The sequence below is a fragment of the Pempheris klunzingeri genome, chromosome 11 (genome assembly GCF_042242105.1).
Source record: "Pempheris klunzingeri isolate RE-2024b chromosome 11, fPemKlu1.hap1, whole genome shotgun sequence".
Classification (NCBI taxonomy): Eukaryota; Metazoa; Chordata; class Actinopteri; order Acropomatiformes; family Pempheridae; genus Pempheris; species Pempheris klunzingeri.
In genome coordinates this window covers 13,788,695-13,812,736 of record NC_092022.1, presented here as the reverse complement: position 1 = coordinate 13,812,736, position 24,042 = coordinate 13,788,695, and the positions used below count along the sequence as shown (strand labels likewise).

General features: G+C 42.5%; 1 protein-coding gene across 1 annotated transcript in view; it reads left to right on the top strand.

Annotated features, from left to right (window-relative positions):
- Positions 1 to 24,042, top strand: part of LOC139209268 (ERC protein 2-like) — a 146,754-nt gene extending 122,712 nt beyond the window's left edge. Inside the window, exon 19 of the mRNA XM_070838916.1 lies at positions 23,158 to 24,042. The gene's annotated coding sequence lies outside the window, so the exon portion shown is untranslated. The remainder of the gene's footprint in view (positions 1 to 23,157) is intronic.

The window sequence follows — 24,042 nt, the reverse complement described above, 5'->3', positions numbered from 1 at the left end:
CACTTGCATAAAGTTGAGTTTTTCTTTCAACTTTTCCCTGTAGTGCCAATGGATGCCTTTTAAGTCCTATTCACAGTAAAGTGGGCTTTGTATTTAAGGGTATTATTGGGTATTGTTTGTAATTTTTCAGTAGTACTATGATTATGTTACCCGAGTTTCAATACCAATACCACAATCTTTGAGAAATATAAACATGTAACCCCTCTTTTGGCACGTCCGAGTGGCTGTGTGGTTAAGTAAGCACAAAAACCCAATTTACATATCAACCCCCCCTCCTCTCTCTCTCTTCCTCCCCTGTTTCAGTTTACCTCTCTGTTTTATTGATGTCACCATCAATAAAGGCAAAAACTCCAGAGCAGAGTAGTGAAATCTGAATAAATTAGGAACTATCTGATCACGGATATGAGTGCAATGAGTGAGTACAAGATTGAAAATCTCAATTGTATGATTTGATTTTGAATAAATCACACAAAATTCTAATGCTGGCCACTATATTTCATAGAGACTACACTCTATTGGCACAAGACTACCTAAATATAATAAATATATTTTGATATCAAATTTCTCAGAGGAAACGCATTGACCTTCCTGTGACAGCCAACCTGGTCTTTAAAGACATTGCTATCACTCACCGGTAATTAAAGCTCTGTTGAACTGAACACTAGCTGGCAGAGGGTGAGAGAGAGAGAGAGAGAGAGAGAGAGAGAGAGAGAGAGAGAGAGAGAGAGAGAGAGAGAGAGAGGTAACTGAGCAAGAGAGACTTACTTGATTACCCATTCTCACCAAAAGCAGAGTAGAGCATGGCAGGATAAAACCTAACACTATTCATCAATAGGTGCCATTGTACTTTAGCTCCACTCTAATATCCTATCCAGGAGTGGCCTAGCCTGTCAGAGTGTGTACGCAGCAAGTCTTCAACCCTGCAGCTATGGGATTAGCTCCACTGCTGGGTGGTCCTCCTCCCACTGATCTCAGAACAGCATCACAGTTTACTGCGCACTCATTCTAGGTGTCAGGATCATGAAGCAGGTCAGGTTGGTGAGGTTTGCGTCTGACGATAGCAAGCTTATTGTGCTTTGGCTCCATTTGAATACATTTAAATATTACAGTTATTTCTGTGAACTAATGATCAGAGAAAAACCTCAAGGTTAGAGAAAGGGCCTTATGTCTTTAAGGTTGTTGGATTAAATCCCCAGTCTTATTGGGAAGACTTGGCTGGGTATATGTGTTCTGCTTGAGCTCTAGTGTTACTGCTCAGTAGCCAACATTCGAAAGCTGCGGTTGTATTATACCGCGGTCAGACCAGAACTGGCAAGGCAAAATTTACTTGCTTGCTGTGGCAAACAGCAGGCGGGACAGGAAATGGTGTGGGCAAGGTTGCAAGTACAAGCTAGCCAGCTAACTTTAGCATTCCACAGGTTGAAAATGATCCATGTTTTTATCAAACTTTTTATTTACCCTCTCCTTGTACTCACTGGCAGCCATGCAGATGATGCTTGTTTTTGCTCACTATGCAGTTATGCAAACATGAAAAAGCAAAAATCAGTACCTCAATGAAAGGTCAACCTCACCCGCTTTCTGAAATTGGCTGGATGATGGGGAATGGCTATTTTGAATGAGGTGAGATCAGTCCTCAAGAAGAGGTAAATCAAATGTTTGGGGAGTATATTTGGTGTGACTGCGGTTTTAGTCAGCTGCCAGAACAATACAGTAAGGGGGTGAGGCAAGGAGTTGCTGACATTAGTAAACTTACCGGATAAATTAAAGGTTAGAAAGAAAGACAAAGAAAGGTCTGTGATGTTTGTGAGTATTGTGTTTTTTTTGGGATTTTTTACACAGAAGAGTCATAATCACAGTCTGTTCGTAGCTCACAGTCTTTACCATTAGTCATTGTTTTTTCTCTCTTCCTTGGCTTCCAACCTTTCCTTCCATCCTTGAACTCATCACTCTTGAGTGGTTAAGCTGGTTATAATGAGGACAGAGCACTGCTTGGTTTCCCACTCACACACACACATGCATGCACACACACTCACTCACACGCACAGACACACACACACACACACACACACACACACACACACACACACACGTCCAGACCCAGCACATGTTCTCCATAACAGAAATCCCAAAGACAGACAGGTAGTGTGACAGGAGTAGAGCTGTCGGAGGCCTGGCGTTCTCCCCATCTGAAGGGATGGGAGTGGAGGACAATGTAAACACTCTGTCACACACATAAACAAGACCCTGCTCAGGTTTCACTGCACAGTTAGAGAAAACTCACCCTCTGTTTTGTAGAGAAAGTATTTGTGTAATTTGTTTATGTGAGATTCCATAGCCCTAATGGGGAAATGGCTTTTTCGGGATCACACTACACCTGAGTTCAATTTCACTAGCTCTCTCACAGACAGATCGTAAAGATGGCATACCAGAGCGGACGCAATCTGTCTTTCTCTTCTGTGTCTCAATTTAATTTCTCAGGCTTCCTTTCTCTCAGTTGCATTCTTTCGCTTTACCCTCTCCCTCTCCTTCTCTCTCTCTCTGTTTTTATCTGTCTCGGTGAACAACAGCTGTGCAGAGTAACTATTCAACAAATGCTCAATAACAGGTGAATCACAGCAGCATTGAGGCAGTTTGTAATGTGGAGTTTGACATCGGTTTCAGTTAGAGGGATGATTTGTGACTTATAATGTAAGCTTAAAGTTATTTGAATTATTATTTTGCATTTTCTTCAGATATATTTTAGAAGAAGATTTTTTTTAACAGGCACTAAAAATGTGACACATGCCTCTGAGCTGTGAAACATAGCTCCTAATTAGCGAGAGCTAACCAATAAAGCCTGTCTGCTGGCATGGAGAACCAACATGTGTTCATGTGTGAGTGTGTTGATGTCTGCATATGCACATGTATACACATATACGCACATAAATGTTTTTGGTAATATAATGCAAACAATCACTTCTCAATAAAACCTATATTTACAGTATTTATTGTTCTGTACTAATAATATTCCCCAGTCAACTGACACATACTTACACAAACCACACACACGCGAATGTGTCATCCATGGCCCGCCTCAACCTCCTGTTACTGCAGCAAGACACCATGTGTTTAGCAGCACCAAAAACAATGGCTTAGCAGAACCTTCTGCACCGCAGAGCGAAGGAACTGAAGTGCAGGCCAGAGAACAAGATGCAAACATGTGTTTGCTTTGTTTTTGCCTTCTAATTACATATACACATAGTTATTTCTCTCACACAGTGTTTGTGTGTAAAGTGTGTGTGTTTCAAAACTGTGTGTGTGTGTCTGTTTCCCCGTTGTAACGCAATGCTTTGTGTCTGGAACTGGTGTGTCTCACAGCAGGCATTCCATTCAGACTAACTCTGTTTGCTTAGGTAATAACTAGGCTTAGCCATAATTTGTTTATGTGCATGTTTGTCTGTGCGCTTGTGTGTGCATGCGTGTGTGTTAGTGTGTGTACGTGCGTGCGTGTGTGTGCATTTTACACATTTTACACACAAGCCCATCCCTTTGAACTGGAAACAAGTCATCCACAAATGAATACTTTTAGTCTCTTTTCTTGCCCAATTTTGTTTCTCTCTCCCCTTTATTCCCATTCCGCTTGCTCCCTCGAAATGGCAATTAGCTTTTTAAAGGGCTTTGCAAAATACTGCCTCTGTGCACTAATAAAGTTCAAATACACTGGTCAGCAACATGTTCATACTGATGGGCCTCATTGATCTTGTGGGAGGGTTTGAACTGTAACACACATACACACACCATACACACACCACCTACTGAGAGCCTATTTCCTCTCAATACCAGGGGTCTACAGGGGCCGCTAATTGCCAGATCAACTAAGGGGTTGCAAGATCTGAATTGTTGCTGCCAACTGGTGAGTCCAGCACCACACACACACACTGAGATCACAGGCCAAAAGTTTTATCAGTGATGTCAGCTCAGTCAGCCCACCTCTGCTTCATCCTACCACTACACACACACACACACATTATCATCTGAGGGTTTGATGTCAGAGAGCAAAGGGAGAGACTGGTTAAATGTTGTATGTTTTGGATGAAACAGTGAGAAGTGTAGAATTTTGGTTTTTAGACCATTTCAACTGGTTAAGACCCGTTTGTGTTCAATCATACACTACAAAGAACGTCAAGTGAGTCCATGTTTATATGCCTGCACGCATGAGGTCCACCTTTGTCGTATAGGTGTGTGTGTATGTGTGTCCGTGGGCGGGTGGGTTGGAATGAGGCAACATACCGTGACTTTATCATGGCAAAGCAGAAACAGTATTAACAACTGGTGAAAGATGTTTTGTGGACATTTCTCGGATTCCCTTTTAGTGGAAAGAAAAATGGGGAGAGATGAGAGGGGGAGAGAGAGGAGAGAAGGGGAGAGATGGGAAGAAAAAGGGGGAGTCAACATAGTAATGAATAGCTAGAGATATTTCCGTGGGTTTTAAACTGTATTGCTATTCAGTGATCATTGTGAGCCTTCATGTACTCATTCTCTATCATCGCTTTGTGGCAGTTTTGAATTTCCAAACACAGGAAGCGTTGCTTGATTTCCTCTTTCTTTGTGTCTGCAGTGTGTGTGTGTTTGTGTGTATCGTTGTGTTGTTTCTTTCCCTCATTCTCTTTCTTTCTCTATTGCTTTCACTCCCCCTCCTCTTTCTCTCCTACATTCCCACACACATATACAGATGTGGGATAGTTGTTTGCTTTTCTTGCCAAGCAAAAATGCTTTCTTCTCTTTGTGACCTGCTTTGGTGTTACCTGACAAGTGCGTTTGAGTGTGTGTGTGTGTGTGTGTGTGTGTTTGTGTATGTGTGGGTGGAGAGAGAGAGTGAGCAAGTGCTAAACCCAGTTCCTTGCCTGAGTGCCGCTGCAAAGGCCCAGGTTGACAGAGAGGATTGAGAGTGTCATCCCTGGGATTAAGCATAATGAGCAAGATTGACAGACAAGACAACATTGTACACTTACACAGAGGCATACACACACACAGACACTCAAAGCATATGCACATAAATGTACATAGGCAATTATAGAGAGGTGTATCAAAGTGCCGGGATAAGCCCCTGTTTAAATGCGTGTGAGCAGGCCATTCCATCACTGACTGCACGCCGCTACAAGGAGGGAACAGGGATTACCCCTCCTTACTTTCACTGTATCTTCTCTTTTTTTCTCTTGTGTCTATTTCCCACTCCCAGTCTCTTTTGTCCTCTTTTTCCTGTTTCTCATTTTTGTGTTTTTGTACGAGAGCCAGGATTGCGCTCCCTGGTGTCAGACGTGTCTGGCTTGCTGGGCATTCCTTGAGATTATATTTTTTGGGCAGATTGTGGTGAGATTTGGGTGTCACAAGTAATCGGACCTCACTAGACCGGATGAAATCAGAAAGTATATGGTCTACCTTTGTATCAGGTCACTACTTGTCATTCTCATGAAAATCATTTAAAAAATGTGTTATCCAAGCTGTCATATTTTTAGTTTGCTCTGCTGAGTTCGCAAATTAGTTTCCACATTTAGCATTTTCCCTTTCTTTGTCATTGTGTTGTGTTCTTATTTGTTGTGTTCTTTTTCTCCGCAATTATTCACAGCTTATCTGACTGTCAGGACTGAAAAAATGTCTATAATGGTGGTCAGTATGTGTTGGGTGTGAAATATTTGTAGGTTTCACCTTTTCTTTTAATCTTATATATTTACCTGTTTGTCAAGGTGGTTTCTGGAATCCATGTGTATCACAGAAGTTCAAAGGGCCTTTTTTCGTCAGAAGACTTTGTCCATTTTTAATCTGTAATTGCCAAGTGGCAATTTATAATCGCTGTCCAATCAGATACCAGCTGATAAGTGTGGCATGTAGCGGTTAGCTTGGCACCCATCAGGCCCTCTTGGCCTGGGTGCAGGCTTGTCGGCACAGTGGTCAATTGAGGCTTTGCAAGATTCTTTGAGGGGGATGATCAGCTTTCATCTTATCACTTTGCACAGTGACACAGGCTTCAAAGAGAGGCTGGTCATTTTTACTGGCATTGCGGTGAGTGCGTGTTTGTGCATGTGTGTGTCTGTGTGTGCTATCGACACATTCCCAGAAAGCTGTTCCAGGCTGTAGGACTGTGTTTAATGAAGGCAAGGGCATGGCTTCAAAGAACTGCAATCCAATCTACATGTGCAGAAGTACACACACATTTGTACATACACAACACATGCGCACAGACACACACACACACCTCCGCTCTGCTGGTTGGAATAAATATAAGGGTTTGAGCTCAATCTCCCAGCCCGGTCTTGCAATTTGGCAGCATGCTTCTTAACCTTCATAAGAAAACTGAGAGAGACAGATGGATATCCAAGTATGTGGAATTTATGTGAAGAGTGAATGATCAAAAACATACAACTTTAAAACTAACAACTTTAGAAATTAAACAAAACATTGCACTAGTTCACCTGTCTTAAAGCCCAGAAGCATTACTTTTTTGCTCTTCTAAATGTTTAGATTTTCTAAAAAATATCATTAATCTCAGATAGATTGTGCGCACTTTTGTGTGCTACTGCAAGTCTTTGTGCAGTGATATACTCTGGCTAATGCAGCATACAGATATTGAAGGTGACATGTGCTAAGTTGGAAGAATGATGAAATTTCAGAGCTAATGGGCAAATTGTGGGAACTGAATTACACAAAGCTTAGGGCTGGGCTGAACCTCATTCCACATGATATTGCTGTCATTTGTAACAGTCGCCTCACACTCACTAGATTGTTGCTGTCAGCTGAAGAATTTCTACTTCCAAAACGCAACTTTCCAGGATAAAAGATAACATTCAAAGTCTCATTTTCAGATTGATGCCTATGACTTTTTGCAATAACATAATTGTCTTTGAAGAACTTGAACATAGTTGTCACAAGTTTTTACGAAAGCACTGGAAGGCCTTTCATCTGTTTGGAAACATGAGATAGTCCCAGTCCAAGGATTGACCCTCAAACCATTTGTTGGAGATCCTTCATGCTTTAAGGTTTATGAGTGTGCATATGTTTGAATTTGGATGTTTTAGTGTGTATGTGTGTGTGTGTGTGTGTGTGTGTGTGTGTGTGTGTGTGTGTGTGTGTGTGTGTGTGTGTGTGTGTGTGTGTGTGTGTGTGTGTGTGTGTGTGTTTGCACATATGTGTCTCTGGTGCCTTTGAGGTGTGTTAAGGTGTGTTTCTCTCTTTGATGTTTGGCATTGGGTTTATAAAGCGTTGGTTAGAGGCACACATTTTTTTCAAAGTGTTAGTGCGTGTGTGTGTGTCTTTGTGTTGGCCAGCAGAGTGGATGTGGTTCACCTTGCACCGGCCACCTGTAAGCCATCGACAGAAATTAGTCTCTTTAGTCTTGATGGGTTGCAGAACAGAGGAGGAAGGGGCGGAGAGAGTGTGGTAGGAGGGCTGTTGGTGGGAGAGGTGTGTGTATGTATGTGTGTGGTGGAGGATATGTGGACCATTTTCAAAACTACGCTCTCACTGTGCCATCATATGATAGAGAGAATTGAACACAAGGTATATACCATACAATGGAACCATTTGTTTCTTATTTGTTCTCACTGGGGTCTGGGGATATGTATGTGTGTGTGTGTGTGTGTATGTGTGTGTGTGTGTGTGCTGGTGTTATTTTGCTCTGGTGTTCTGGCAATAGGCCCAACCCTGTTCTTACTCTACTAAACACACACAACCTGGACTCATTACACTCAGTAAACAAATAAATCATTAATACCAGCCTGCAGCTTCCACACACACAAATACAAATGTATAGTGCTTGTACACACTTGTGGACACACCACCAACCATGCCCATTCCGACTGTGTCCAAGACTCCTATTGGCTGAGGGGTTTGGGACTAGCGAGACTAATGATGTGGTCCTTGTGTTCCTGCTTCCTGTCCTTTGCTGGAGGACTTCCTGTGGCAGAGTCATGTGGTCCTGATTACAGTTCACATCTAAGACCCCTGGAGCAGGACAGTTTTGCTCTGACACACACACACACACACACTCTCTCTCACACACACACACACACACACACACACACAATAGATATAGAATAACCTGTGTCCCTCTTGTCAGATATGTGATATTATTGACCAGGAGCCCTGGAAACAGTGAGCATCTGTGTTTACTTCTCTTTTCTTTTCTCTTTAAGTTTCTCTGTCTGTTTTTGGTTTTTCTGCCGTCCCTTGTTCTGTAGCCAGGAGGTTGTTTGGTGTGATCAGGGGCTGACTGGTCCTGTTGTATTTTACTCAACGGTCTGCAGCCTGCAATGGCAGCAGACCTCACAGCTGAGCGATTGATCAGTGGGTTGGTTAGTTCTGCAGGGAGAGCTACACAAACAATGACTTCTTCAATTGTAAAATGAATACAGGTTGACTGATGTCAAATTTGAGACTGAGAAAACAAACTTTCTTTGTCTGTCAGTTCCTGCTGAGATCCACAGAACTTACAGGACTAGATCGGGTTTTGTATGCGTTATCCTAGAGACTAGAAATTACATATATGATTTTACATCTATGCCAACCATTTTTAAGATGATGATAAAATAATGTTATCAACTGCTAGTAATGTTACGGTGATTGATTTAAAAACTATTATAGTTGAGACATTCAAAAATGCTCTGAGACATCAGCATTGGTTGCCAAGCAACAACTTTTTTACTGGGAGAAATAGGCAAACTTGTGTTACCCTTCAAAAGCTTCATTTTGTGCTTATGACTTATCTTCTGAATTGAATGTTCTGACAGCATAGCTCATGAATTCAGTGCTTGTTGGCAGCTGACTCTTTGCTGTTGGAGTAGAATTTTCTAAAATGCTTCCTGTATCCAACTGTATTACAATCATTCATGCCACTTGCCCAAAAAAATAAAATGTTGTTCACGGACGGATTACCTGTCTCAAGCACATTTCAAGTATAAGTTAATTTTCTCGCAACACTGATATCAAATGGCTGTCTGTAAGATTGACAATAAATCCAGAAACATAGCATATGCTTCGCAAAATGGTCAGCAGTAATGTAAACATGATCAGTGTTTGTATCTAGAATGTGTGGGTAATGGGTTAAAGCATGCAAAACATGCAAAAGTGTAGTTTTATACACAGGATAGATCCAAACATCTGACAGAAACTGGCGTAATCTAATAATCCCTTGCTGTTTTATTAGTCATTTTTTACATTTTGTTTAGCAGAAACAGCCCTATTATCATGATGGAGCATCTCACTGTTAAACAGCTCCTGCCAAGTGTAAAGTTCCCATTCCTCATCTGTGCTCTGTAGAATAGGAAAAGTGTGTGTGGAGTGTGTGTGTAGAGCCACTCTCCAAGGGGAAATTGTTAGCAAATGGGCTCCAACTGCTGGCCTTTTAGCTTTGCAAACACAACCTGAAGGCCTCTCCCCACATCCCCATCTCTCCACTCAACCCCCCTCCTCCTCACCCACCCTCCCACCCATTACAATTCACCTGCCCAACAACCCTCAGGCTTCCCTTCTCCTCTTTTTTCTATTTTGCTCTCATTCGCTAACTTGGACATTTCCATACCTATTCATCATTCCCTCTCCCTCCCTCCCTGTGTCTCCTTCTTCACACAGAGAGTCATTCCTGAGTGGGTAAATAGAGTAAATTGGGGCTGACCCCCAGGGTTAGCAGAGGCCACGCTCTCTTTTCATGTCAAAGCCATCTGAAGGCTGATTGGTTGATTGCAGTGCTCTCCACTTCCAAAAGGCTCCCTTGTGCTGCTGTAATTGCCCTATCATGCGTGCGTACACACATCCACACACTTAAAGCAAACACACACACACACACACACACACAAGCATGCACGTACATACATGCAGACACACACACACACACACACACACACACACACACACACACACACACACACACACACACACACACATTCTTACAGCCAAATGACTTAATTGGTGTTAATTGCATAATGACAGTAGTGAATTGGACCTGGGTCAGAGGTGACACAGGTTTGAGTGGAGAGGGGGATGGAGAAAGGATGTTGAGAAGATGTGAGAGGAAGGCTGGCACTTCTAGTCTGTCTCAGTCTCCCTCTCTTTCTTCCTCAGTTCCAGTACTAAGCAATCCTTGACCTGATTGCAGAAGTTGGCCCGTGGGTATGACATAAACATGCACACACACTCGCACACACACACACACAAAAACAGACAGCCCTTTGTGGTATGGAAAGATGCTCTATACACTTAACACAAGGATTCAATTTGACTCAGTCAGCATCTGTGGCTGTGTATGTGTGTGTGTGTACCCATGTGTGTGTATTTAACTATACCAGCAGAGTATGTTTGTGTGTGACTGCCAGGGCAGCTGAAAGGGCTCTATTGGTGAAAACGTTTAAGCCATCATCATTAGAGAGTTGTTGGTACAGAGGTGTGTTTTAGTGAAGGACGTAATTGGCCTGTCATAGTGCTGTGTAATCTTCTCATATTCTATGAAAACAGCGAAAAGCTATTGGCTATAATGGCCATGTTTAAGGTGGGACCTTCCCATGTTAAACATACAGCATCTTAGCTTGATATGCACTGGGACTGAATAGCAGAGAGAGAGAGAGAGAGAGAGAGAGGGTGGGGTGTGCGATGTTGGGTCTATACCAGAAGCCTTGCAGTCATATATTCTGTCTCCCTGCTCTACTGTACACATTAATTTCTCTTTTATTTTATTCCATGGAAATCATTCTCCAATATGTGTGTGTGTGTGTATATATATATATATATATATATATATATATATATATATATATATATGAATGCAGTTTGAACCCAGTATGTACTGGATCGCGTGATTTCAAAACCAGAGCTTTCTCAAGTGGAAACATTGCTGTGTCTGAGACCACCCGGGATTAATTTCTCTTTGTGAAAATGTTATTGTGTATATGCATGCATGCGTTTGTGTGCATGTCGGGCTTCTGCTGCAATTAAACGAGTGGATGTGTGTGCGCATATGCCTGAATCCCCGTGGGTTCCTCTGCAAGTGCATGTGTCCTTGTGTGTGTGTTTGTGTGTCGTTGTGCGTGAGAGTTACAGTATCCCCCATCCTGCTGTTTATAGGAGGGAGTGAAAAGTGATGGAAGGTATGGAGAGAGATGGGCCAGTGATGACATAGCCTTATGTTCACCCCCTCTGGATATGGCCCACTCTATATTAGATCTATCCATCATAAGGCTTCACTCGAGTCCCACATGCTTCCTATACCATTCATAGCTAGATGTCCACTGTACATGTGCTAGTCTCATCAATGTTCTACTCATAATGGTACATGTCACGCTCATACTTGTAAAGTCTGAATGTACTTTGTCATACACACTGCATACCGAGTGTGTTTGTGTGTGTAGCCTGTATTAACTCTCTTTAAGTGGTTTTCGAAGCTCAGATGATAGACGTATGGTTTTCTTGTAGGTCCTCATAAAGACTTCCCCACAGGCTCATCTAGACACAAAAGGATCTGTCACTCTCTGCTTTTCTGATCTCACTGTGTGTTCATTCAACTATGTGTATGTGTGTGTGCTGTTGGTTCTAGAGGTTTTGTGTGTGTGTGTGTAAATGCCTCTGTGTGTGTCGGAGCTGTCACCTGTTCCTTGTGCTCTGTACGAGCCCTGTCTCTGGGCGAGCCTTTGATCTGGTCGACAGGAGATTCCTACAGTGTGAAATAGCCCCGGCCAGATTTACTCAATGAAAGAGCAGGCCTGTAACCACTGTTATTACACTCATTTTTTTAAACATCACTGCTTGTTTCTGTCTTTCGTTCTCTCTCTTATTCTCCCTGTCTCGCTCTGTCTTTGTCATTTGCTGCTTCCTTACATGTGTTATGAATGTGGTGTGCATAAATCTTAAATCGGAGGGGATTTTCTATAATATTTACTGCAGAAACCATTGCATTCAGTCATAGCTGGAGTCAAAAAGTTGCTTAGCCCTGCAAGTCCAAGGTTACTCATGCTATTACTAAATAACAGATGTGTAGAGGTAGCTATGGAGTTAAACAAGACAGAAATGCAGTTTATGCTCCTTCACCATTGTATATTTTATTTGTAGGAGGAGAAATCGGATCTTATACAATGATGCACATCATATTTCTGTTAGTTTTGTGTATTTGAGTGTGAGGAATATGTGAGTGCATGAGAGTATTCATGGGTATGAGAAATGAGACATATCACCTCAGACTGTACCTTTGTAACTCTAACAGGGGAGAGGAGGGCAGCACTAAGGCCCTCCCTCCCTCTCTTTCTCTATGCTGTGACAGTCTGACGTTAGCGTGTTAGGTTGGGCGTGCCCGTCTGAGCTGTTGAACATGTGTCAGAGTCCAGGTGGGGAGAGACACAATGCAATTATCCCTGTGAAACACTACCCGTGTAACACAAACACTGTACACATGTGTACTGGTATTTACAGGGGCTGAGTCTAATTTACTGTGGTGAGCTGTACTATGTTAAATGCGGCGTTCTGCAAACTTAAAAGGACAGTAGAAGGGATAGGGAAAAGAGATGGTGACATGTCTTTTATTGCAGAGTTAGTCTACCTAAAAGAGTAGAAATGAGAACTGTGATGTGGAGCTTTATTATACAGTGTGCAGCAGAGATGATGCCAAGCTAAGCAGCAGGTATAGCGAGGCCAAGGCACCTCAGGGAGCAGTCCCTGTTTGCTCAACCACCTCTGGGCACAGTTACCACTCAGCTGGCATGTGTAAACATAAAATTATTACCCTACATAGCTGTTGCATCTCACTCAAAATGCAAATTCTTAAGGATAAATTTACAATTTTTCAAGTCTTAAAACAATAATCAGGTGCCCAAACGAACATTGAAACAGGGTTTGCTTGCTGTAATCAATGTAAAATTCTTTCTTTTTGCTACAATCCCTCCACTGTAACTCAGCAATGAAACACTGTCCAAGAGAACAAAAAGAGGGATTTTTGTACTAAAAAGTTTTTGGAACATTGCCATTAGGCAAGTGCTGATCAGATCTTATAGAGACAACTGGAAGGATGATCAATGGCTGCTTTTTCCTACGCCGATACTACCTATAAGTTATTATCAAACTAAAATATTACAAAATTGTTCCCTACTGTGCATTTATAGCCCCATTTAAACAGCATTTGTGAATTCTTGTGAAATCATTTGTGAAATAATCCTTAATTACAAACCAGTTTGCCGTATTTCTCCTTTGCATCTCCGTTCTCCATCTGCCTGCTCACCAAAACTTTGCTCAGAGTAGTTAACATTCTGGATATGATTTGAATAGTGAAGGTAAATATAAGATGATAATGTTAAACAGAACATGTTGCTGTGACATTGTCACACCGAGCATACACACATCCCATGTTATTAGGTAATAAAAATATCTTAACAGTAGAAATGTCTTAGTCACAATAATCAAATTTGGTTTGTTTGTTGGTAGTATATTTCTTATTTACTTATAGAAAGTCACTTTAAATTGAAATGGCCTTTCACTGGCATGCTGAGATATAACTCCCCACACCCCATCCTACTCACTGCTCCCTGGCAATCGGATGGTCTATCTGCGATCTTGAGGAACTAGGACTAGATAATATGAGAATGAAACAATGGTCCAACCCTAATACCTCTATTATTTGTGTAACTCAGACTGCTGCAGCCTCATATCAGCTTCTGCTGAACTTTGGAGTGCACTTTTGCACAAAATGAGGACTGTGGCTTTTGTCTCCTATCACTTCTATAGGAATTGCGTAAGTAAAAGATGTCTTAAAAACAGCCACTGTGAGCTGGAGGAATTGTTACACCAAACTAAACTTGTTTCAATGTTTATATGGACATGTGAGTACTGTCTTGTTTTAAGACATACTTGAAAAAAATGTGAACCTGTCTTTTAAGATTTGAGAGCGCTATCCGCTCGCTTTAATATTGTGTTTATGTGTTAAGGGGCATTTAAAGCATAAATGAATCCATATTATTAAGATACAGAAATGTTACCATTGGGCATGAAAGCACTTTTCAGGAATTAAAAATGAAGCATTTCAGGTTAAATCTTAAGCTATGTGACAAATATTTTCCCCCAAGTTACCCCACATAAAGTTCCCATAGGCTACCAAATCTACTATGCATTGTCCATTTCATGTCTAGTAACTATTTCAGTGACTTCTCCTTCAACTATGTAAGTGGACTGAGATGGCTGTCACCTGTCATTACAGCAAACTGGGGGAGACGTGGGGTTTGCCAGCTAAACAGAACTACTTAAAGATGTGGGGTAATGTGAGTGATGGTTGAAAGTCACAGTCTGTGACCTGAGAAAGCTCCTACTAAACATCAGCACATGACCTTGCTTGGGAGGGCTGAATTCTTTCAGCCTTAAGCCGATACTATTCCCAGCACCACCCAGACAAAATGGCCTAAGTTCACACACAGACATACACAAAAGCACACACATGCCAACATTTCACACTCCGATTTTTATGAGTTTCTGGAACACATACACTTCACTGAGTCACTACTTCATAGGTCATTTTAGTACAAACTATCTGCATATATTTTTCTGTCTTGATATCAATAACATATTTGGATCAGCATGTCATGAGTTTTACTTATCGGAGTTAAATCGACCACACATGACAAGTGGCCGATAACTAAGCCAGCACATCAATATCCTACATCAGACAGTGAGGACAGGTTTACATACATTACAATCCCAGCTCCACTCTATATCATCCTTGGCTATCATAACAAAGAGTATTTGCCTAGCCTTGCATCAAAACCCGTTGCATTAATCCCACAGCAAGACTAAATGTTAAGTGCAAGCCTTAGTGCTGTCAGTGTGGATGGCTCTATCAGTGCTTATTTAATGCGTACTGCGTGTTTCGCCAGTAAATATCACAAAACTATGAGTCACTTTGTCAAAACTAATGAGGATTATTTACTTTCTATCTGCGCCCAGAGCCAAACCTCTGTCACTTTCTACGATGCTTATTTATGATCCCCAGCATCTCCCTTTAAGTTTCACTGGCAGAGCCTCCCAGAGTGTCGTACAGATCGCTCCAAAAGGTTGTTAAAGGTTCAAGATGGCCGCACAAGGAGTGTCTGTGGTTTGAGCCATCGTAACAAATTTAAATGTTTAGGGGTTTAGCATTCCAGAGGCCTTTTGTTGTTCAGAGAAATCTCAGGAATCATAACTGGTTCCGAAATCTTAAAGGGAAATTTCACTACATTTTACGCGACTGGCAGGTGTGAAATAGGTGAACTTTCTCTTTAAGTGTCTTTCACTTAAATGTGTGTGTTTCTGACCTCCCTCTTCTATCAGGTCCTCCTATAACCTGCTTTTTCCAGTCTCTCTCCCGCTCTATCTCACGCGCACCGCCCCCACCACACACCCTATCTCTCCACCCTGAGGCTGCAAATGTTATTGGGTGACCCCCCCCCAAAAAACATTCCCCCATACATCTTTTCTGATTATCCCCCTTCTCACTCCTCATCCCCAGCCCCACAAGCTACCTGCTGGCAGTAGGACCCCACAAAAACTCCCCTCCGTTTGATGTGACATTTCTATTTATCAAAAGAATCTAGCTAGAACAGGAAAAATGTTTTCCTTACTCTACTCTGTCTTTTTTAGTTAGAGGTATTTCATCTCTGAATATGCAGCAGACAATAAGACACATGCTACCTGCAGTTCATCTCACCTCTTAGGGAGTAATGCTTAGAATTATCAACTTAAAAGGAGCTGTTTGGCATCTTTTCTAGGTGTTTCTTTACCCTTTTCTCACACCCTGACAACAGGTCAGAGGTAGAGATCACTAGCAGACCACCAGGCACTGTGAGAGCCTCTCTCTTTATCCCCAGCATATATTCTATGTGTCTCATGTCCTGAGGCTATACTGACCCCAGGAGCACCAAACTGACTCTGCCAACAACATGATTGGTTCTTCCTGAGACCGGACTTAAATAGTATTAAGCACCACAGTACAGCTGTGCTAGCACAAACATACTCACTCCACTTGACATCAACCTCAACTTTGTCACTCTGTTTCAGATCCTGTTTGTAGACACATTTTGCATTTGGTAGTGAGTATTTTTGCATTTGGTATTTTGCAAGTAAAGGTTGTGCTTGTCAGAGATGTGCAAGAAAGAGGCACTGAGAGAGAAAGAGAGAATACATCGCAAAACAAAATCAGTTAACTCGAATAAATGAACACATTGTTAGCATTGGATGGCTATGGGCTCTAATGTTTGATAACCAAACACAAATCTTAGCTGACTGTGTAAATTTCTGTCTGAACTTGTCTGCCTCAAATACTTGCAGCTACTGAATAGGCATTATTATCAGCTTTTGTTGACACAAGTGTCCCGCACACACACACACACACATATACAGTAGATACAGATTCATACGCAAACACACACATGCAGGCGCAGATACACGCACCAACACACACCTATGTAAAGGTGAGCCTGTTTTTCCTTCAGAGCAGATTGAGATCTGAAGGATCACATTTATTTGCTTAACTGGTTCAAGTGATCCTAAATAGATCTGAGATGACCAATCCCGACCAAGCCAAACCATTTTAAATCCAAAGCTCCAGCTTAATTGTCTCTCTGCCCATTTATAGCAAGAACACTTCCATATACACACACTTATTCATGTGCGTTACAGGCAGGAATTTATAAAATGTGAGGTACAGTTTTCATTGTCTGTATTCTTAGCTTTTAGGAGTAAGTTTTGTATTCTGTAGAAACACAGAGCAGGAAAAAGATGCTTCTATGTCTCTAGTCTGATTTGGTAGAAGGGCAAATCAGTTAAGAGAGGGAACTGAACTATGGACAATAAAAAACAGATGGAGAAACTGTGAGTCTGTGGGCAGTGAGAGAGAGGAAGCGACAAATCGGGTCAGGAGTGAGGACTTATGGGTCAGTGGAGTTGGTCTCGTCTTGAGAAGACATCAAGAGGAGGGTGGAGCATTAATAGTACCTCAGGAAACAAAATAGGAGTGACTGCTTGAAGGAGTGCAGCAGTATTGTTGGAACATGCACACACACAAACGCAAATATGAAAAAGAAAGACAGAGGAGAACACTCATTGTGAATAACCTAACCCTACCATTGATGTTTGTGCAAAATAGGCCTTTCACCACTGGTCTGGCTCTCTGTCCTTCTTTTCCATCTTTCGGGAACAAGGTCTTGAGTCCAGCCCACACTGTATCTCCTGCACGGAAACTTTCCTCCCTTATAAAACACAAATATGAATTATGACATCATGTCCGTCATGTCTTTTTCCCACATTTGTCTATGTATGCTCTTGTGCTTCAACGCTCAAAGAGCAAAGCACAAGAGAAGGTCTTAATGTATGCACACCTTACACTATGAACATGTTTCTGTAAGCATAGCACCTTCAGGTTACCAGGTCAAACCTTCAAAGCAAAGCAAATGCCACCATGCACCAACACCCCCCACACCAAGCCTTCCCCCCCTTCCTCCCATACCCGCATGAGAGTGCACCACAGCTAGGCTTGCATCTATTCCAGTTTTTTGCGAATGGGGGCGAGAGGCTGTTACCATGTCAGTCGCCATGGCCTCTTATCGGACCATCAGACTACCCTCAGATTCTCTTTCCAGATGGAGGTGAGATAGGGCCTCAGAGGCCCGGACCCCCGCAGACACTGAGAGCATGGAGGCCTCCCCTGATCTCCTACCTGATGGAGGTGCTTTAATGTGGGCTCGGGTTTCACTTGTCTCCCCTGCCTGGCTGGGCCTGCGCTGGTGTCGGGATGCATGCGCATTCAGGGCTCTTCGGCCTGAGTTCTGATGGGCCGCCTCGGCTCCACTTCAAGGTTTAGTTTCAGATCAAGGTGTTGTTATGAGACACAAGCTCGCCAGGTCTTAGCGCTATTCGTACTATGAAAAATAGGTGCAGTGGTAGTGGTTGTATACACAGCCACACAGGCACTCGCAGGCAGACTTTGACACACATGCAGCTGGCCCACAGTACAGCTCTCAACATTTCTCTCAGTAACATAAGCACTGCCACTCATACTGTGCTCAGAGCGAGAGAGAGGAAAAGAGAGGAATTCTGTGATAAGACAAAAAAAAAAAGCTTGAAGGAGTAAATGAGTAGATTAGTCAGAGGAACTTCTGAGCGCTAGAGACAGATCAAGAGAGACAGAGAGGGGGAGGAGGAGAAGGGGTGAGGAATTTGGGAGCAGAGAGAATTCCATGCACCTTTTATTGTTGTTGCGCAAACCTGTATTTTGGACCTGCATGAACACTATGCACTTTTATGAACATAGTTTCTTTTTGCGCCTTGGGGCTTTTAAGTGATAAATGAATATTGGTCCCGCCAATAACACTTTATCAGCCTCCCTTTCAGAAGCCTCTCTCTTTGTATGTGCATGAATTTCACAGTCCGTGCACAGGTACCACACTGGTACTTTCATGCAAGCATACATGCATGCATATGTGTATGTGCAGGAATACTTGTGCTTGAAAAATGTCAAAATAACCTCCACATTAGGAGTAGGTGCTGCAGATTCCACCCGTATCATTTGTCCACTGGCACACCTTGGCTGGACCGGGGAAACTCACCACCATTCCACAGAGAGCCCTCCATCATTCCTCACAGGATTAGAGACAAAAAAAAAAGAGAGAAAGGGAGAGGGAGAGAGTTCAAGGGAGGGATTGATCTTTTACATTTTGTAGCTGGCAGTCTTAACTATAATTTCGCTGAAATAATAGAAGTTTTAAAATTGCTACCAGTGTCTCCTTCTGTCTTTCTCCCTCTCTGTCTTTGTTCATTTCAAACCAGATGTCAATTTGAGGAGGCAGGAGTCGATGCATGCCAGTGAAGCAGTGTTTGAACAAGAAGAAAGCTCAGAAATGGCACGTGTGAAGCGCACACAGTGTCTGACACACAGATGCACGCTGCCTCTCCATGGGAGTTTAATGAGTTTGATACATGAGATTTTTTTTTCTGTTCAACAATCAACTCCACCTAGTGGTGTTTGCACTGAACAGATTTCTGGCTGCAGTGAGGAATGAACTGTAATGAAAGAAACATTACACCAGCAATTGTTTATCTGCGTGGAGTCACTTTACCCTGAGATTGCTGAAGAAGGGAGGATCAAAACTAAGGTTTTGGATATGAATCCCGCAAAAGCTACAAACAGTACAGATAATATTGCATCTGAAATCTGGCTCAGTGCCTTTGTGGCACAGGTTGTCCATTGCTGGAGAGCAGTTGTACACTGTATTAGTCGGTCTCCTTAGCACCTCTTAGCCTGGCATCTGTGAGGCTTGCTCACACTTGCTTTCACCCAGCATGTGTTTGCTCAGATGAAGGAAATTATGTAATTAGCCTTTGAGGGATTGTTTTCTTTCACTCATTACCCCCCTCTCTCACTCTCTGCCCTCACCTCTCTGTCTTCTTTTTTCCCTTCTTTCCCTCCCTCCTCTTTTTTTCCTCTCACTCTCCCTCTCCTTTTTAGTCTTATGACAGCAGGAGATGGTTACAATTTAATCCAAGCCACACCCTAGCTCACCTCCTTCATTAATTGCCAGGGACCATCAGTGGAAGAAAATGAGCGCTTGTCATACAGATCCATCTTAACTGTTGAAGAGCAGCTTTGTTTAACATCAAAGGGGTGTTTCATAGGTGTATGAGGGAGTGGAAATGGAAGCTTTGGGTGTGCAGGGGGTTGTGTCAGGCTGGGTTTTGGTTGGGTCGGGTTGTGTGCTGGGAGATGGGTGCAGGGGTACACACAGGCAGTATCGGGGGGAGGAAAACCTGGCATTTTGCTCTCTAATTCCAGCCGGCCTGGAGGCCTGGAGCGCTAAGAAGGGCCTCACTGTTGCTCTCTGGATCAGCCAGGTATTGCTTACATAAAAAGCAAGTGAAAACAGCTGTAGGGATAATTAGCTTGATTCTCCATTACATGCCATGAGGGCCAATAACTAAAAAATGGAGTTTTGTTTGGGTTAGAGCTGCAGCCCCAACCAGGAGGAAGTTGTAAAAGTCAGGCAGAAAAAAAGAAAGAGAGAGGGGAAAAAGGAGAAATGTAAGGAAAGAGAGAGTGAGCTCTTGAAGCAATTGTTGCAGAGAAGATGTTCTCCCTTCCTGGGACGGCTTGATGTAGAACATATTTTTAAGGATTTTAAAGGGCTATGGTTTCAGAATGATTGGATGGGCATGTGTGCACGGATCTTTTTTTTTTTTTACCCATCTAATATGTAATCTGAGTTTTTAATGTGTGACCTCAGATCAATGAACTGGAACTGGACCAGATTTTAGGTGCTTTTGTTATCGCATTGGCTGTAATGGATTACTGTAGACACTCCCTTGCAATTTAGCAATAGACAAATGATAAATTATTTGTTTTTTTTGTTTTCAATCCGAGGACCAATAGCCAATATCTGTCACATACCACCGAATGGCTTGTTTAACGTCTCTCCTGTTGGTAGGGTGAGGTGAGGCGGGGTGGGGTGGGGATGGGGGTGGATGGGGGCTAACAATCTTTGTACTGGTAATTGAATTTGGTGTGTTTCTCTTTTTTCTGTTGGAGGGAAAGGATACCAACCACAGGGTAATTCCAAGTGAAAGAGCAGCACTTTAACATTGGTGGTCCCAAAAGTCTGCAAGGATCCATTTAACAGGCAGTTTATATTAGTAGCACTTAAGACAAGATGGGGTTCAAGACTCTTAGGTTTGATATCCAATCCTCAGGACAAAGACAGTTGGACAGAAAGACAGACAAGTGGGTATGTTGTGTATTATAGATACACAACATGGGTCACAAAATGCACATTGTTTAATTGACACATGGGCACCAGGCACTATAAATAGTTTTTTCACCTCAACTAGACCTAGAGGGCATTTTCAAATTTTGATAAGTCAATCATTTTCCTATCTGCAGACGTAGTCTAAACCAGTATTAATATGAGAAAGGGTTCACCCTGTCTGATCCCACCATCAAGCACCCTGAGAGTGGAGGAGTGGGGAGGAGGATGAGGGTTACGCAGGGAGTAGAAGATAGGAATTGCTGATTTGAGTTAGAGGGAGATGATAACTGAGAACTGCAAGAGGGGGAGGTAAATCATATTTTGCCATTTAAAGGTATGCTATGTGATGTGGTGGCAATTTTTGATTTGAAAGGACAGTACGTGCACTTGTGATCTAAGGCAAAGCTCATATAGTATGTACGTTCATATCCGTGTGAATAAGTCCTTTAGAAAATGTGCCATTTCCCCCTCAAGTGAAGTGGCTGATCTGTCGGAGTGATTGTCAAGTGTTTATGTTTTAGTTTTATCAGCAGCCTTTAGCATAAAGATTCAGGTCACAGTTCATATATTACAATGCAATTTATCACATTCCTACCCATACAGTCCTCATGCAGCCACAGTGCTGTACATGGCCAGTGTCTGTTTGATGAATGGAATCTCCATGTGTGTTTCTGACTTTGTGTCAAATGTCCTCTCGTGCACTGATGCCAAAAGAATTATAGGCAGGCATTTTATATCAAACATCATCCAACAATGGAAAATAGAATAACAGTGAGAAGTGCCACTAAGTGCTACAGCTTGTGTAAAATATTCTTGTGCACTGCAGTATAAATGTAGGTGTTTTTTTTTTTTTTTAGCTGCCTTTAGCAGCTGATGATGCAGAAAATTGTGGACAACGACCTTTGGGCTGAAAAGGCTTTAAGCAGCCTGTCGGAGCCATTTGAGCTCACTAAATTATCCAGAGAAGAATTATCCAGTTGTAGCTTTCCTGGCTGATATAATATGCTTTGCTTTGTCACATGTTTCTAAAGCGGGCATAGCTGTGACTACAAACGCAGGACTTACACTCGTGAACATAAAATTCCATATGATTTTAACACTCTGTCACAACATGCTGACATGTAAAATAATCACAGGTCGATAAGCGTACACACATTCATTACCACATAGCGACGCACACTTCCTCATTACCAACATGAACACAGGCATCACACGTGAGTTTGTGTAGTGAATGCATCTGTTGTGTGGAGGTAGTGAGGTGTTGACAGAGAAGAAAGAGGAACGGTCTTCAAACATATCCACAGGCAGGTCGTGCTCTCCATTATGCCCTGCCGGAGGCCATATTTGTTGATTCTCTGGCCCCCAAATCATTAATTTTAGTGCAGACGACAGCGAAGAAACCTGAGAATGGCGTCCAACACACATACACAAATCCACATACACAAGCACGTGCATGCACAGACACACTTTTGGTCAAACTTACACGCAAGTGGGTTTGTGTCTACACACACGCCCTATGTTGCATAACAAATGATGGCACTTTAATTGCTGTGTATGTTTATTTACTCCTGGCTGTAATAGATGGTCCTTCTCTGCCTGGCAGCCAATCAGAGTGAAACAGGAAGTGTGACCAGCTCTGTAGAACTGGACAGACAATTTGACTTTCGTATTTATTCTCAACACACACTAACCTAAGATGCTACCATTAAATACGCTCAAGATTTTGGGGTCACTGCACACGTTAAACCATCTCTATCGCAACATATTCCTCAACTTTCCCTGTGAGCTTCTCTGGTCCCTTACATACAAAGTTTGTACTAAAGTTCTTTTATTATGCGCTCTCTGAGTGACTGATGATAATGTCCTCAGTGATTGGTAGCTATTTTCGGGCCTGTTTGCTCAGCCAATGAGGCGCCCCCAGCGAGCTAGACATACATCATTGTTTCTTTCTTTCACAACCTAACCCTCAGGAAAGAAGTGAGTTGTTGCTGACTGCTGTGTGGCCTAAATAACAGACACATTCCAATAGAGTTTTTTTTTCTTTTTATTAATGAGCACTTGATGTTTGGGCTGTTGCCAACTGCATTTAGAGCATTCTTAAGGAGCTCTGGAGGCTCGCCAGATAGTTAGAGGAAGAAAACGGTCAACCTAAAGCAAAAAAAAAACAAAATATCTCCACTGGACCTGAGTCTGAGTTCTCTTTGGCCATTACCAAGAAATGTAGTTGCATGATGTAACCTTTTGGGAGACTACAGAGGAAATCAAAAACAACTTAAGATCCTTGGTTAAATGACGCATCTTCATAACCGTGTGTGGGTTTGAGCATTTGTTTTTCATTCTTTGTGGTTGACCTCGCATACTGATTTTTTTTTCTCAATGTTTCTTTCCACAGCTGCTTATAGAGCCAGGTACCAAGGGGTTCAAGAGCTTCAACTGCAAGCATACACAATCAACCGGCACATACCTCCCTGCCATCATGACTATCAGCCATACATATACAGATATACATTTACTCCAGGACCCACCATTTCAATGTACTGTGGGCAAGCTCAGTGTTCAGCTTGTTGGAAATTCTCCTTCTTACCGTTGAATGTCACCCTCATTGACAAATGCAATGGCCCACTGAAGACCTGAGCCCATTGTGGTTGAATGTCCCTGACCAGAGCTTCGTCATTAGCGTGGAGCTTCAAGGTATTGGCAAGCGGTCCACTGCCTTCATTTCCCTAGCTGTTTTCAATAGACTGGGAGCTGGATTCATTTTACAGTACTGCGGTGCTACAGAGTTCTGGCTTCACATCAACCGACAATCACTCCACCACTGTCGACTACTAGTGTGGCTAAGCTGAGCCAGTGGAACTAGTCGTAAACTCATGCCAATTCTGGATTGGTTTATGATGGCATGAATGTGTTTACTTCTGCAGCTAAATAGTGAACTTTTGTAAATATCACAACATGGACCTCAAACTCCACAATCCACAGAGACCTTCTCAATGTACTGTGCCAAAGGAGACAACCCTGTCAACTGAAAGAAAATACTGAAATGGGACAGCATCTGAAGCATTTGGACTACCCAGTAATGCACCGTAGTTACTCGTCTGTTTGACAATCTCCCACTTCCTGCGGAGAAAATCAACAAGAAAAGGCAAATTGGGGCTTAAAGATGCCCAACGACATACAATTTGAGGATCAGCTTACACCTTCTCAAAAAATCAGGACCTTTATTAACAGGGAAGGAAACACTGCTGACCTCAAATCAGCCAGCTTATTGTAAGAACAG